This window comes from Triticum dicoccoides, chromosome 2A (genome assembly GCF_002162155.2).
Source record: "Triticum dicoccoides isolate Atlit2015 ecotype Zavitan chromosome 2A, WEW_v2.0, whole genome shotgun sequence".
Classification (NCBI taxonomy): domain Eukaryota; kingdom Viridiplantae; phylum Streptophyta; class Magnoliopsida; order Poales; family Poaceae; genus Triticum; species Triticum dicoccoides.
Window position 1 is genome coordinate 106496331 of NC_041382.1, and position 14609 is coordinate 106510939.

The following is a 14609-nucleotide window of genomic DNA, read 5'->3' on the forward strand; positions in this document are numbered from 1 at the left end:
GGCCCGGAGCTCACAAACATCAACCGTCGAGGGGAAGAAGAAGGCGGATTTCATCCGGTCCCCCAATAGCGCACTCTCCGGCGGCTCCACAGTCCCAGCGCCCTTAGCCACCCTCTTGCCCTTGGCGGATTTGGGCGCCATGGCGGCTAAGAAAGTTAGAGGACTGAGGAAGGGGGATGGCAAAGCAACGACGGCGTGCGACGGCGGAAGCTTAGGAGGGATGGAAGAGAGGAAACAGCGGCTCTGAGATTGGAGAAGGCACGAGGAAAGAGGAGAAAGTGAGCAGCGCGCCCACGGTTATTCCTTCTTACGGGGGAAAACATGGGCCGCCGCCTTTCACATTAACTGTGATGTGACGCATGCCCGCGGGAACCAACCCCACGCATGCCGCCCACGTCACACGCGCCTCCCCATGCCGCGCCACACGCGGGAATCATGGGAAGCGCAGCGCACGAAGAATCTTACCACGATAAAAACCGCCCCGCCTGCCCGCGCACCATTTTTGGGCCTAGCCCAACAACGCGTTGCACTTATGTGTGGCCCAGGCCCGGGGGCTCCTATCAGTGTACAAAAAGAGGGGTACACTTTTTGTACCCCTATAACTGTGCACGGGCAGTCTGAGCCGCGGATACCACCACACCAAGCAAGGCAAGGGAGGTGAGCCAGGGTAAGACCGAAGCTCAAGAGAACTAGAACGATGCCAAGGCCAAGACCACGAAGAGAAAAGGGGACGAAGCGGACTCCCCCGGCAAGATCCTTGCCGGGAGACAGTTCTTGCAGCCCCGGCAAGACCCTTGCCGCAGTGACTCATCCCGCACCTACGGAGCAAATCACCCTTGAGTCCATAGCCCCCAAAGGGCAAGGATTCGGAAGACATCCCCGTGGCGGCATGCAGATCTTTGTGAAGACATTCAAGATCAGATACGCAGTAAGGAGACGACAACCCTTGGCGGGATCCGAGCCGAGGAAGACCACAAGGCCCCCGGCAAGCGCCTTGCTGGGGATGACAGCAGGCGCCTCGGCAAGACCCTTGCCGGGGCCCCGGCAAGGACCTTGCCGAGGACACCCGCAGGGCCACCATCAGGCCCACGCCGACTAAAACTCCACCACTGCATGCATGCAGCTGCCGCCCCAACCAGCTAGGCAGGCACCCGCGTGGCGGCATGCAGATCTTCGCGAGGACCCACCACTGCGCCACCTCAGCTGCCTGCCTACCTACATGGCATCGCGGGCGTCGCTGGCTAGGGCGCGTGTCGACACAAGAAGGAGTGGCGACGGACGAGACAGGTTTCTCCCCCGTCCCCGATAAAGCAAGGACACCTAAGCAAGACGCATTAAATGCGCCTTGTCATGTGATGCGAGGGATAACCTCGCAGCACTGTACCCTTTCCACCTCCTGTGTGCCACTGTGGCAACCCCTTTTTCTATAAAAAGAGGCCCGAGGCGACCAGAGGAAGGATTCGGCTTTTTGGAGCTCCTCACGCCCCATAGCTAGCTCAAGAACACAGATATACAATCCACCAAAGCAGGAGTAGGGTTTTACACATCCTCGCGGCCCGAACCTGGATAAACGAACCGTGTGCTATCTGTTTGATCCGCTCTTCTCACGACCCCGCGCCCCGCTAACCACAGTAGGGATTCTTGTGATCCCATAGGTGTCGTTCCCACCAACACCTGGGCGTCGCACGTAGCTTGGCGCACCTTGGTGAGTTCAGACTCTTTCTCTATTAAACTCTGCTCCAAGGCCTCGCATTTACTTATGGCCTCTTGCAGCCCCTGCTCAGCTCTAATAACTATGGCTTCGTGTTTCTCACGAAGAGCCCGCTCCATGGCCGCCTTTTTCTCGGCCTCGGCAACGGCCCTTTTGAGGGCCTCGACTTCGGTCATAACTTCTAGCACAAATTATGCGGCTTATTTCATACTAAACATTTATCTCGCAATAAACACACATAATACTGATGCATACCTTGTTTATCCCTCAACTGCATTTGCAATCGGCCAATTTCTTCTCTGGCCCGCTCCAGACTTTGATTCAGTCCGGCGATCTCCACAGCGTGAGAGGCAGCAGCCGCTACAGGTATCTGCTTGAAATAGGAGAGAAATCAATGTCATTTACTGAGTCTTCCTGAGATCATGAATTTGATCCCCTGTCCAGTTCTTTGTTTCACCGAACAGTGTATCAGAGGCTACTATCTATACTATGACACTCCTCGATAACTCATATAACATACCTCAAAGCCTTTTATAAGACTGATACAGGCTTCATTTAGTCCACTCTCGGTCGACTGAATTTTCTCAAATCACCGTGCCCATCAGGGCATGGTGTTCATCAACGATGGAGGCATCTCGTAGCGCCACCAACAAAGCATCCGACACTTCTGTATGGACAGAGGTTGCCGGCGGAATCTTTTTTCCCACGTCTCCGGCCCCTGCGGTTTGACCTCCAGGCACTGCCTTCACGGTTTTTTCCTTTTCTCCTTGGCCGGGGTCCTTTTGGGACGAGGCCTCGGTGTTTGGCACCTGTTTGGAGAAAGGGTCCTTCGGGGGCGTCCCGCTCTCCACAGCGTTTGAGCTCACCAGGTCCTCCGATGAGGATTGTTCGGTACGGGACCTCGCCGGACTACAAGAAATATACGGCTTAAGTTAAAATACTAAGCCACGATGAGTCCGGACGCTTAAACGTATTCGGATTTTATATACTCACGAGTTCACCAGGGGCTGGGCCCTGGGATCCCATGTCGGGCCGCTGTCGGCGGCGGAAGGAGACTCCTCTTGACAAGGAATCTTTCCTCTTTCAGGTAGTTCGGCTTCCAAGTATGCGGAGGTCGTCCTCTTCCTTCCTCCCTCCACAGGGGATTCATCTCCCTCCTCCTTTTCGTCCTCTTCGAAGGCGGAATGGGCATCAGAGCCTTCAGGTATTGTGCCCGAAGTGCCGGGACAACGAAGGCCTCCCTAGGTCTTTTTAGCCTCCTTCTCGACCGTCTTCTTCGGCACCTTGTAAGGCGCCGGGACCAACATCTTCGTCAGAAGTGGGATGGCCGGGTCTTCGGGCAGCGGGGGCGGACAATGGATCCACTCCGCCTTCTTCGTCCAGCTCTGGGAAAGTTGAATAAACACGCGTCAAGCGCGTCCATTGGGTCATGCGGATGGAAAAGTTTGATAAACTCATCGAACTTGCAGGGCGGGATAGTTGGTACCTGCGGTCTTCGGCGGAGTCCTGCCATGATTTGCTGGACTTAAAAAGCACCTTCCGAATGTCCTCGTGCGACGAGCCGAAGAGCCTTCGCAAGGTTTGGTGCCTGGACGGATCAAACTCCCATAGATTGCGAGTCCGATGTTGACAAGGCAGTATCCGGTGGACTAACATCACCTGGACTACGTTGACGAGTTCAATGTTCTTATCTCCCATATCTTTAATGCGCGTCTGGAGCACCGACAGTTCATTGGACGAGGACCAATCCAGTCCTTTCTTGGCCCAGGATGTAAGCCGCAGAGGGGCGCCAGATCGAAACTCGGGAGAAGCGGCCCGCTCCTTGCCGCTCGGCTCAGTGATGTAAAACCACTGTTGTTGCCACTCCTTGACAGAATCATTAAAGGTTCATGTTGGCCATATGACGTTGGGCCTTTTGCTCACCATAGCGCCCCCGCACTCAGCGTCCTCGCCGCCCACCACCTTGGGCTTCACATTAAAGACCTTCAGCCATAAACCGAAGTGTGGCGAAACGCAGAGAAAAGCCTTGCACACGACGATGAATGTCGAGATGTTGAGGAAGGAATTAGGTGACAGATCGTGAAGATCGATCCCATAATAGTACATGATACCGTGAATGAATGGGTGGAGGGGAAATCCCAGCCCGCGGACGAAGTGAGGGAGGAATACAACCCTCTCGTGGGGTTCCGGAGTGGGGATGATCTGTCCCGCCGTCGGGAGACGGTGGCCGATTTTCTTGGCCAGATACCCGGCCCCCCGAAGCTATTTGATATCCTTCTCTCGGACGGTAGAGGCCATCCATTTGCCTCCTGCTCCGGATCCAGACATCTTTGGAAGACCTCTTGTGGGTAGAGGAGGTGAACGCTCGCGCATTGGAGCCTGAGCAGAATGGAATGAGTTGGGAAGAAGGTATGGGTGAAGAGGGTAAATTCTAGTCCCTTTATAAGGGCAGAAGAGGCGATGCGCCTCCCCCCTCGCTTGGTAAAACCTCTTATTCCCCAAGCGCCATAAGTGATGGCGTGGTTGGGTTACCCGCGTCCGTATTGATGAGAATCCCGTAATAAGGGGGACACGATCCCTGCTTTGACAAGACGTGTCGAGAAAACTGCCTCGCAATATGTGTGGTGCTGGTTGAGACAAACGGTTCGAATAAAGACCGGGCTGTGACATGATGTCATGCTGTCGAAAGGTGTCAGCAGGTTGGATTTGCGGAAATATTATTTTCTCCAGGGTGGTCTATGGCACTTGTTTTGCAGAGCCGGACACTATCCTTCTGTTCAAAATCTTCCATGGAGTATTCGATGGAGGAACCCGCCTTGCAATGCCGAAGACAATACTGCGCATCGGACTCATCGTCATTGAAGCCTGGTTCAGGGGCTACTGAGGGAGTCCTAGATTAGGGGGTCTCCGGACAGCCGGACTATATCCTTTGGCCGGACTGTTGGACTATGAAGATACAAGATTGAAGACTTCGTCCCATGTCCGGATGGGACTCTCCTTGGCGTGGAAGGCAAGCTAGGCAATACGGATGTGTAGATCTCCTCCCTTGTAACCGACTCTGTGTAACCCTAGCCCCCTCCAGTGCCTATATAAACCGGAGGGTTTAGTCCGTAGGACAACATACAATCATACCATAGGCTAGCTTCTAGGGTTTAGAGTCTACGATCTCGTGGTAGATCAACTCTTGTAATACTCATATCATCAAGAACAATCAAGCAGGACGTACGGTATTACCTCCTTCAAGAGGGCCCGAACCTGTGTAAACATCGTGTCCCCTACCTCCTGTTACCATCCGCCTTAGATGCAAAGTTCGGGACCCCCTACCCGAGATCCGCTGGTTTTGACACCGACAGAGTCGCCATCTTCCTATTTTCAACATCAAAACCTGGCTGATATTTATCAATCTTGGTTTCCTCACCAAGGATGGTAGCATGAGGACGAACTTCCCTCACACAAGCAACGAAATCATCTTGATCAAACGGAGTCGCATCTTCTTTCAAAGGGGGATACCCCTTGGCTACATCCGTCGGGTCAAGTTCCGGTACCCAGGCTTTGGAACGGCTCAGTACGGTTAGGGCTCTAGCTCTTGCGCAAGACCGCTTGACCTCTTGGAATCTGGCGGGTAAGATTGACAATTTCTTCAAGACGTCACTTAAGAAGTTTGGTCCTTGGTTGGCTGGGGATATAACGGCAAGCGCCCGTTGAGCTCAGTGTACAGCTGCTCCACCAGGGTGTAAACCGCCTTGAGTTTTATTAAACTGTTTTGGCTCAGATTGTTGCTCCAGGGACCTGCGGGTGTTTTAAAAGGTTAAGAAGGCGGCTTATACTTCTGACAAATATAGAGTGTAAGTAACTAAAGGTAAATAACTCACCAAAGATTGCGGAGACCATCTGGGACACACGGTTTTTAAGCCGGTGAGCTCCATGGTAACCTCCTTGAGAGACGCCTCCGCTATCTCAGCGCGCTGTGTTAGCACGGTTTTTTCATCGGCCCAGGATTTCTTCTCCGCATCAAAACTGGTCTTTAGTTTTTCAGCTTCAGAGAGGCTCAACTGGAGTTTGGAGTCAGCGTTCTTTATCTCTGGCTCTTGATCCGCCAGCCGGGTCTTTGCATCAGTCAATTGAGACACCAATTTAGTCAAGGCGGTCTGCAAACATACATAGGTGTGTTAAAATGTATTTCAATAAAGGTTATCATAATTAAAGTCCCAAGTGCTTTGCAACGCAACACCACTCGGCACTTGGGGGCTAATGTCGGCCAAAGCAATTTCTAAAATGTGAAATGGCTCTTCTATGATTAAAGTCCAAAGTGTTTTTACAAGTAACAATGCTTGGCACTTGGGGGCTAATGCATGATATTAAGAAAGTGTTTTCATGTTGAGCCAGATCACACTATTTGTTTCGGCTGATTCAAGACAGTTATGAAGTTATGTACCGGCTCATTCGTGATAAATTGAGCCGGCCCTTGGGGACTACAGGTGAAATTTATGCTAGACTTAAGGAAAATCTAAGACAGAGCATCAACCTATATCATAAGTCTACAGATCATTCAGGTTCATCATAATCCGGAGACTTGGGGGCTGGCAGAGCATATATAAGCTAGTGAAAGCCGGCGAACGTACCTCATATTTCAGCTGCAGTTGCTTGACCATCTCAACTTCCGAGTCACGGCTAGAATGCACATGCTGAGGTATCCAGACAGCACATCACTAACGTTCAGGTGAGCGTAATGACAGACGTCAAACTGCACCTTCTGCCTCTCTAAAGCCTCTTGTTTAGTAGAGTGCCGGGCCAGTACAGTTGGGTTGCCCGGCTCAACAAATCGACTATCATTAATTAAGACATCATTGTTAGAAGTCGTTGGCGGGTCAGCTGAGCTAGATGGCTCAGTGGTAGACGGATTAAGAATGGTCTCATCAACTGACGGCTCAGGAGGGTCCGATTGAGCGTTGACAGCCAGGTCTTCTGGTGCTTCAGATTGATCAGGAGGAGTTGGTATTGCCGGTTCAGGTGCAGGATCTTTCGGGTTTTCTGTCGGTTTAGTCACCTTGGCTTTCTTGGACTTTGCTTGACCGCTAAGAAAGATTTTATGAGACAGTTAGTATAATGATGCAGTTTTAAAGATGCAGAAGAAAGATGATTTTCCTTACCCAGGGGCAGTCTTGAAAGCTGGAAATTGAGTTTGTGACGAGTCGCCAGAAGAGCAAGAAACCTCCTGCAAAGGTAAAATAAAGTTAAGAGAGTAAGGAAATAGATTCATTGATAAAAGCAAAAGACAAAGGTGAAAGAAACCTCATTCTAGCGTTTTCGAGGAGTTTTTTGTAAGTCGGAGGGCGGTTCATTGTCGTCATTAGTCCAGGCTTGACGGCAGCTCTCATGTTGCTGCTTTTTCAAAAGAAAATAAGGGTGCGAAAACCTTACTTTCCGGGTTACCAGTCGAAGTTTCTGTCTTGGCAAAGGGGCTCAGTCGGAGGAAATAGTTACCTCTTCTTCTACGGCCTGGCTGGCCCCCGTGTCGTCCGGACAATAGTCAGTGTCAATAAGGTTGTTAAAAAACTGGCCAAGGGAGTCAAGGGCTAACTCCGACTCAGAAACATCATCCAGCTGGAACATGTCAGATGCAGTCCTCTTCTTATTGGGCTTCCGGGTCATCTTCCTGGCGTCTATGGCAGCGGCTCTAGCCTTCTTGGCAGCTTCATGATCATATTTGGCCTTCCAAAAGTCAGATTTGGCATGTAAAGCAAATAACAGGTTAAAAAGCCATGCAAGTATTTAACTGTTGAAGAAAAAAGGAGGTCAAGGGGGTTCACCTCTGGTGCCGGGTTAAGTTTGCAGAAGGGGTTTAATCCAACCTTACTGCAGTCCTCGTATTTGCCGTTCACGAGGATGGTTGACATTGCAACAATGTCCTCTTCAGTTAGTTCTATAGAACTATGACGCAGAGAATCATCTGGGCCTCCGCCATATTTATATATCAACTTGGATCGACGGCTTAGAGGGATGACCCGCCATGCGATCCAGCAATGGATAAGGTCAACTCTAGTTAAGTTGTTTCCCAATAAAGCTTGAATCCTTTTGATAGATGGGATAAGCTTCTTGCGTTCAGCAGCAGTAAGCTTGTCAGGGAGCACAAACTTAGAATCAAGATGCTCTGCGTGATAACCCAGCAGTGGTTTTTCATCAGCTGGTGACGTGTCTTGACAATAGAACCAAGTTTGGTTCCAATCTTTGGGATGGATTGGTAAGACTACTAAAGGAAAGACAGCACCCTGTCGGTGCTGAATCAAGATTCTGCCAAGTTCCAACCTAGGACCGTTGGTGCATTCATTCTGGCGATTCAAATAAAAGTACTCTCTGAAGAGCTCCATAGTCGGTTCTTCTTGGAGATATACTTCACAGAGAACTTGAAAATTGCAGATATTGGATATGTAGTTGGGTCCAAGGTCTTGTCGATGAAGCTTGAAAAAATGCAGAATGTCTCAGAAGAACTTTGAGCCGGGTGGTGAGAAGCCCCGATTCATGTGGTCAGTAAAAACAATAACTTCACCGTCTTTGGGCTGAGGCCGTTCTTCGGCCGGGTCAGGAACACGATAAGACATAATAGTCTTCACCGGCAAATATCCGATCATGACAAAATCTTTCAAGGTGTCCTTAGTGACTGTGGAAAGAACCTAGTTGCAGACCGTTGGCGCTTTTGATGGCATGATGAGAAAAAGGCAAACTGAAAAGAAAGTAATGTGCTGATACGTCTCCGTTGTATCTACTTTTCCAAACACTTTTGCCCTTGTTTTGGAATCTAACTTGCATGATTTGACTGGAACTAACCCGGACTGGCGTTGTTTTCAGCAGAATTGCCATGGTTTTATTTATGTGTAGAAACAAAAGTTCTCGGAATGACCTGAAACTTCACGGAACGTCTATTTGGAAATAATAAAAAATCCTTGCAAAAGATGAAGACCAGGGGGCCCACACCCTATCCACGAGGGTGGGGGGAGCGCCTGCCCCCCCCTCCCAGGGCGCGCCCCCTACCTTGTGGGCCCCCTGGAGCTCCTCCGACCTCAACTCCAACTCTATATATTTTCTTTCAGGGAGAAAAAAATAATAGAGAAGGATTCATCGCGTTTTACGATACGGAGCCGCCGCCAAGCCCTAAAACCTCTCGGGAGGGCTGATCTGGAGTCTGTTCGGGGCTCCAGAGAGGGGAATCCGTCGCCATCGTTATCATCAACCATCCTCCATCACCAATTTCATGATGCTCACCACCGTGCGTGAGTAATTCTATCATAGGCTTGCTGGACGGTGATGGGTTGGATGAGATCTATCATGTAATCGAGTTAGTTTTGTTAGGGTTTGATCCCTAGTATCCACTATGTTCTGAGATTGATGTTGCTATGACTTTGCTATGCTTAATGCTTGTCACTAGGGCCCGAGTGCCATGATTTAAGATCTGAACCTATTATGTTTTCATTAATATATGAGAGTTCTTGATCCTATCTTGCAAGTCTATAGTCACCTACTATGTGTTATGATCCGGCAACCCCGAAGTGACAATAATCGGGACCACTCTCGGTGATGACCGTAGTTTGAGGAGTTCATGTATTCACTATGTGTTAATGCTTTTGTCTGGTACTCTATTAAAAGGAGGCCTTAATATCCCTTAGTTTCCTCTAGGACCCTGCTGCCACGGGAGGTTAGAACAAAAGATGCCATGCAAGTTCTTTTCCATAAGCACGTATGACTGTATTCGAAATACATGCCTACATTACATTGATGAATTGGAGCTAGTTCTGTTTCACCCTAGGTTATGACTGTTACATGATGAACCGCATCCGGCATAATTCTCTATCACCGATCCATTGCCTACGAGCTTTCCATATATTGTTCTTCGCTTATTTACTTTTCTGTTGCTATTGTTACAATCACTACAAAATACCAAAAACACTACTTTTGCTACTATTACCTTTGCTATCGTTACCACTACTATCATATTGCTTTGCTACTAAATACTTTGCTGCAGATATTAAGTTTCCAGGTGTGGTTGAATTGACAACTCAGCTGCTAATACTTGAGAATATTCTTTGGCTCCCCTTGTGTCGAATCAATAAATTTGGGTTGAATACTCTACCCTCGAAAACTGTTGCAATCCCCTATACTTGTGGGTTATCATGTGTCGGTTCAATTTATTGGTGGAATTACAGTTTAAATGATGATAGTACAGATGAGTAATGGCGGCTTAAGTAAGGGCTAATGACATATAAAGGAAAAGTGAGCCGGCTTGATAGGCCGCCATGACTAAAGATATTCGAAGATTGCCAGAAAAAAAATTGGCTAAGTGCTGAGACAAACAAGTTTCCCAAGCTATTGCTATTATTCTGGATCAAGATGGTTCAGAAAAGAAAAATAAATTTAGACCTAAAAAACCAGCGCAGAGGAGTTCGTCAGTTCTAAAGAGGCATTTGTACAAGAGAAAGGGATCTGCTAGCATCTAAAATGGATGTAAAACAACTACCGCATAGGTTCTACACTTATTTTAGATCAAAAGAGGGTGCGGTGGAGAAGTTGCAAGGAATCTATGACGAATAGCGAAGAACACAAGAAAGAAAACTCACGAACCCTAATGCAGATCTAAGGGGTGAAAAAGCAAGAGCTTACGGATGCGGAGCTACTGCGGAGGATCGCCGCCATTTTTCTGGACGAGCTCAGGGTGATGCAGCGGCCAACGTTGAGGACGACAGTGAGCACTACGGCGGCTACGGAGCTCGAGAGGCAGAGAGGTGGCGAGAGAAGGAATAAGAAGAAAGAAGAAGGACCAGCCATGCCTATTTTAAGGAAATAGGTGAACGGGCAGGTGTGAAAATCGAGGGAGACCAAAGTAATGATTATCCAGCTAAATGGACGCCTTGATTATCAGAAAACATTTAAAGATAAGGATCCGTTAAAGATGACATCAAGGCAGATTTCCAGATTTTCTGAAGATGACGTCATGGTGGGTTACAGAACTTTTATAAACAGCGGAATATGGATTTCGTCTAAGTGTTAGAGATTGATAAGAACAAAGTTCCAATCAACCTGGGGCCTAATGTTGGGGATATGACTACTAGGTATGACCTGCCCAGAAGGGGCCAGGTCAATCTTAATGGTGGGTTACTCGAAGAAGGCGGACGAGTATACAAGGTGACGGTTCATTATAAGACTTGTGGTAGGCCCAAGCCCAAAGGCGGCTTAAGGCCCATAATTGTAAACTGCCATGTATGAGTAAGACTTGTAAAGTAAGGCATGTAAAAGAAGTTACCGAGTCGGACACGTTGTATGAGCCGGCCGGGACTCTGTAGGCCGCCAGGCGTCAACCCGTGTATATAAGGGGACGACCCAGCGGCGGCTTAGGGCAAGAAACGACAGATCGAGAGCCAAGCCAGCGTATTTTGCTCCTTGGTCATCGAAACCTAGCAATACCACAACAACTGGGCTAGGCTTTACCTTCACCGCAAGGGGCCGAATCAGTATAAACCTCTCGTGTCCTTTGTCCCGATTAACCCCTTTAAGCTTCCTAGTTGTGATGGCTCCATGACTAAGTCCTTTAACTAGGACATCTACCGTGACAATTCCATGACACTTTCGATACTTTTGCTTATAGATGTATGCCTTTTGGTTTATGTAATGCACCTGCTACCTTTCAAAGATGCATGCTGGCTATATTCTCTGACTTTTGTGAAAAGATATGTGAGGTTTTCATGGACGATTTCTCCATTTATGGATCCTCTTTTGATGATTGCTTAAGCAACCTTGATCTAGTTTTGCAGAGATGTGAAGAAACTAATCTTGTCTTGAATTGGGAGAAATGCCACTTTATGCTTAATGAAGGTATTGTCTTGGGGCATAAAATTTCTGAAAGAGGTATTGAACTTGACAAAGCTAAAGTTGATGCTATTGAAAAGATGCCATATCCCAAGGACATTAAAGGTATAAGAAGCTTCCTCGGTCACGCCGGTTTTTATAGGAGGTTCATTAAGGACTTCTCAAACATTTCTCGGCCTCTGACTAATCTATTACAAAAAGATATTCCTTTTGTCTTTGATGATGATTGCGTAGAAGAATTTGAAATACTTAAGAAACCATTGATTTCTGCATCTATTGTTCAGCCACCTGATTGGAATTTACCCTTTGAAATTATGTGTGATGCTAGTGATTATGCTGTAGGTGCTATTCTAGGGCAAAGAGTTGATAAGAAATTAAATGTTATTCAATATGCTAGTAAAACTCTAGACAATGCCCAGAGAAATTATGCTACCACTGAAAAGGAATTCTTAGCAGTTGTATTTGCTTGTGATAAGTTTAGACCTTATATTGTTGATTCTAAAGTAACTATTCATACTGATCATGTTGCTATTAAATATCTTATGGAAAAGAAAGATGCTAAACCTAGACTTATTAGAAAGGGCGCTAAGAACCCCGTTGCAGACAACTTGTCTAGGTCACAGAATGTTCTTGATGACCCACGACCTATTGATGATAGCTTTCCTGATGAACAATTAAATGTCATAAATGCTTCTCGTACTGCTCCATGGTATGCTGATTATGCTAATTATATTGTTGCTAAATTTATACCACCTAGTTTCACATACCAGTGATACGTCTCCAACGTATCTACTTTTCCAAACACTTTTGCCCTTGTTTTGGACTCTAACTTGCATGATTTCAATGGAACTAACCCGGACTGACGCTGTTTTCAGCAGAACTGCCATGGTGTTATTTATGTGCAAGACCAAACGTTCTCGGAATGACCTGAAACTTCACGGAGACACTTTTCAGAAAATAAGAAAAATACCTGCCAAAGATAAAGGCTAGGGGGCCCACCACCTTGCCACGAGGGTGGGAGGCGCGCCTGCCCCCCTAGGGTGCGCCCCCTACCTCGTCGGGCCCCTGTTGCCTCTCCGACTCCAACTCCACCTCCATATATTGAGTTTCAGGGAGAGAAAAATCAGAGAGAAGAAATCATCATGTTTTACGATATGGAGCCGCCGCCAAGCCCTAAAACCTCTCGGGAGGGCTGATCTAGAGTCTGTTCGGGGCTCCGGAGAGGGGAATCCGTTGTCATCGTCATCACCAACCATCCTCCATCACCAATTTCATGATGCTCACCGTCGTGCGTGAGTAATTCCATCGTAGGCTTGCTGGACGGTGATGGGTTGGATGGGATCTATCATGTAATCGAGTTAGTTTTGTTAGGGTTTGATCCCTAGTGTCCACTATGTTCTGAGATTGATGTTGCTATGACTTTGCTATGCTTAATGCTTGTCATTAGGGTCCGAGTGCCATGATTTCAGATCTGAAACTATTATGTTTTCATCAATATATGAGTGTTCTGGATCCTATCTTGCAAGTCTATAGTCACCTATTATGTGTTATGATCTGTTAACCCCGAAGTGACAATAATCGGGATACTTAACAGTGATGACCGTAGTTTGAGGAGTTCATGTATTCACCAGGTGTTAATGCTTTGTTCCGGTTCTCTATTAAAAGGAGGCCTTAATATCCCTTAGTTTCCGTAAGGACCCCGCTGCCACGGGAGGGTAGGACAAAAGATGTCATGCAAGTTCTTTTCCATAAGCACGTATGACTATATTCGGAATACATGCCTACATTATATCAATGAACTGGAGCTAGTTTTGTGTCACCCTAGGTTATGACTGTTACATGATGAACCGCATCCGGCATAATTCTCCATCACCGATCCATTGCATACGAGCTTTCCATATATTGTTCTTCGCTTATTTACTTTTCCGTTACTATTGCTATCATCACTACAAAATACCAAAAACATTACTTTTACTACTGTTACCTTTTGCTACCGTTATCACTACTATCATATTACTGTGCTACTGAACACTTTGCTGCAGATATTAAGTTTCCAGGTGTGGTTGAATTGACAACTCAGCTGCTAATACTTGAGAATATTCTTTGGCTCCCCTTGTGTCGAATCAACAAATTTGGGTTGAATACTCTACCCTCGAAAACTGTTGCGATCCCCTATACTTGTGGGTTATCAAGACCATTTTCTGGCGCTGTTGCTGGGGAGCATAGCTCTATTCTTTGAGTTACTTGGGATATATATCTGCTTATCATTATGAAGAACTTGAGAAAAATCAAGATTTATCCCTCAACTACGAGGGGAGGTAAGGAACTACCATCTACCTCTGCACTTGATTCACCTTCTGTTATGAGTAAGTTTGCGACACCTACACCTACTTCTGCTATTCGTTCTGATATGTCGCATGTTATTGATAATGCCACTTCTGCTATGCATGATACTTATGATGAAACTACCTCTATGTCTGATACTACTATGCCACTTAGTGATTTTCTTGATGAACAACTTGCTAGGGCTAGAGAGATTGAAAATATTGAATTTGATGATACTGATGAAAGTGATGATGAAGAACCACTTGCTATTCCTAAGTGATGATGCTTCTTTAGCCATTTTAGCTTGTAGAAATAGAACTGAACTTAAAAAATTATTAGCTAAATGGAGTAAGCAATCCCTAAATGATAGAATGAAACCTGACCCTACTTTTGCTACTTCACCTATCTTTCTTATTGATAAGGATTATTAATTCTCTGTTGATCCTGATATAATTACTTTGGTTGAATCTGATCCTTTTCATGGTTATGAATCTGAAACTGTTGTGGCACATCTTACTAAATTGAATGATATAGCTACCCTGTTCACTAAAGATGAGAGAACTCGCTACTTTTATATCCTTAAAATATTTCCATTCTCATTAAAGGGTGATGCTAAGATATGGTTTAATTCTCTTGATCTTGGTTGTGTGCGTAGTCCCCAGGATATGATTTATTACTTCTCTGCTAAATATTTCCCTGCTCATAAGAAACAAGCTGC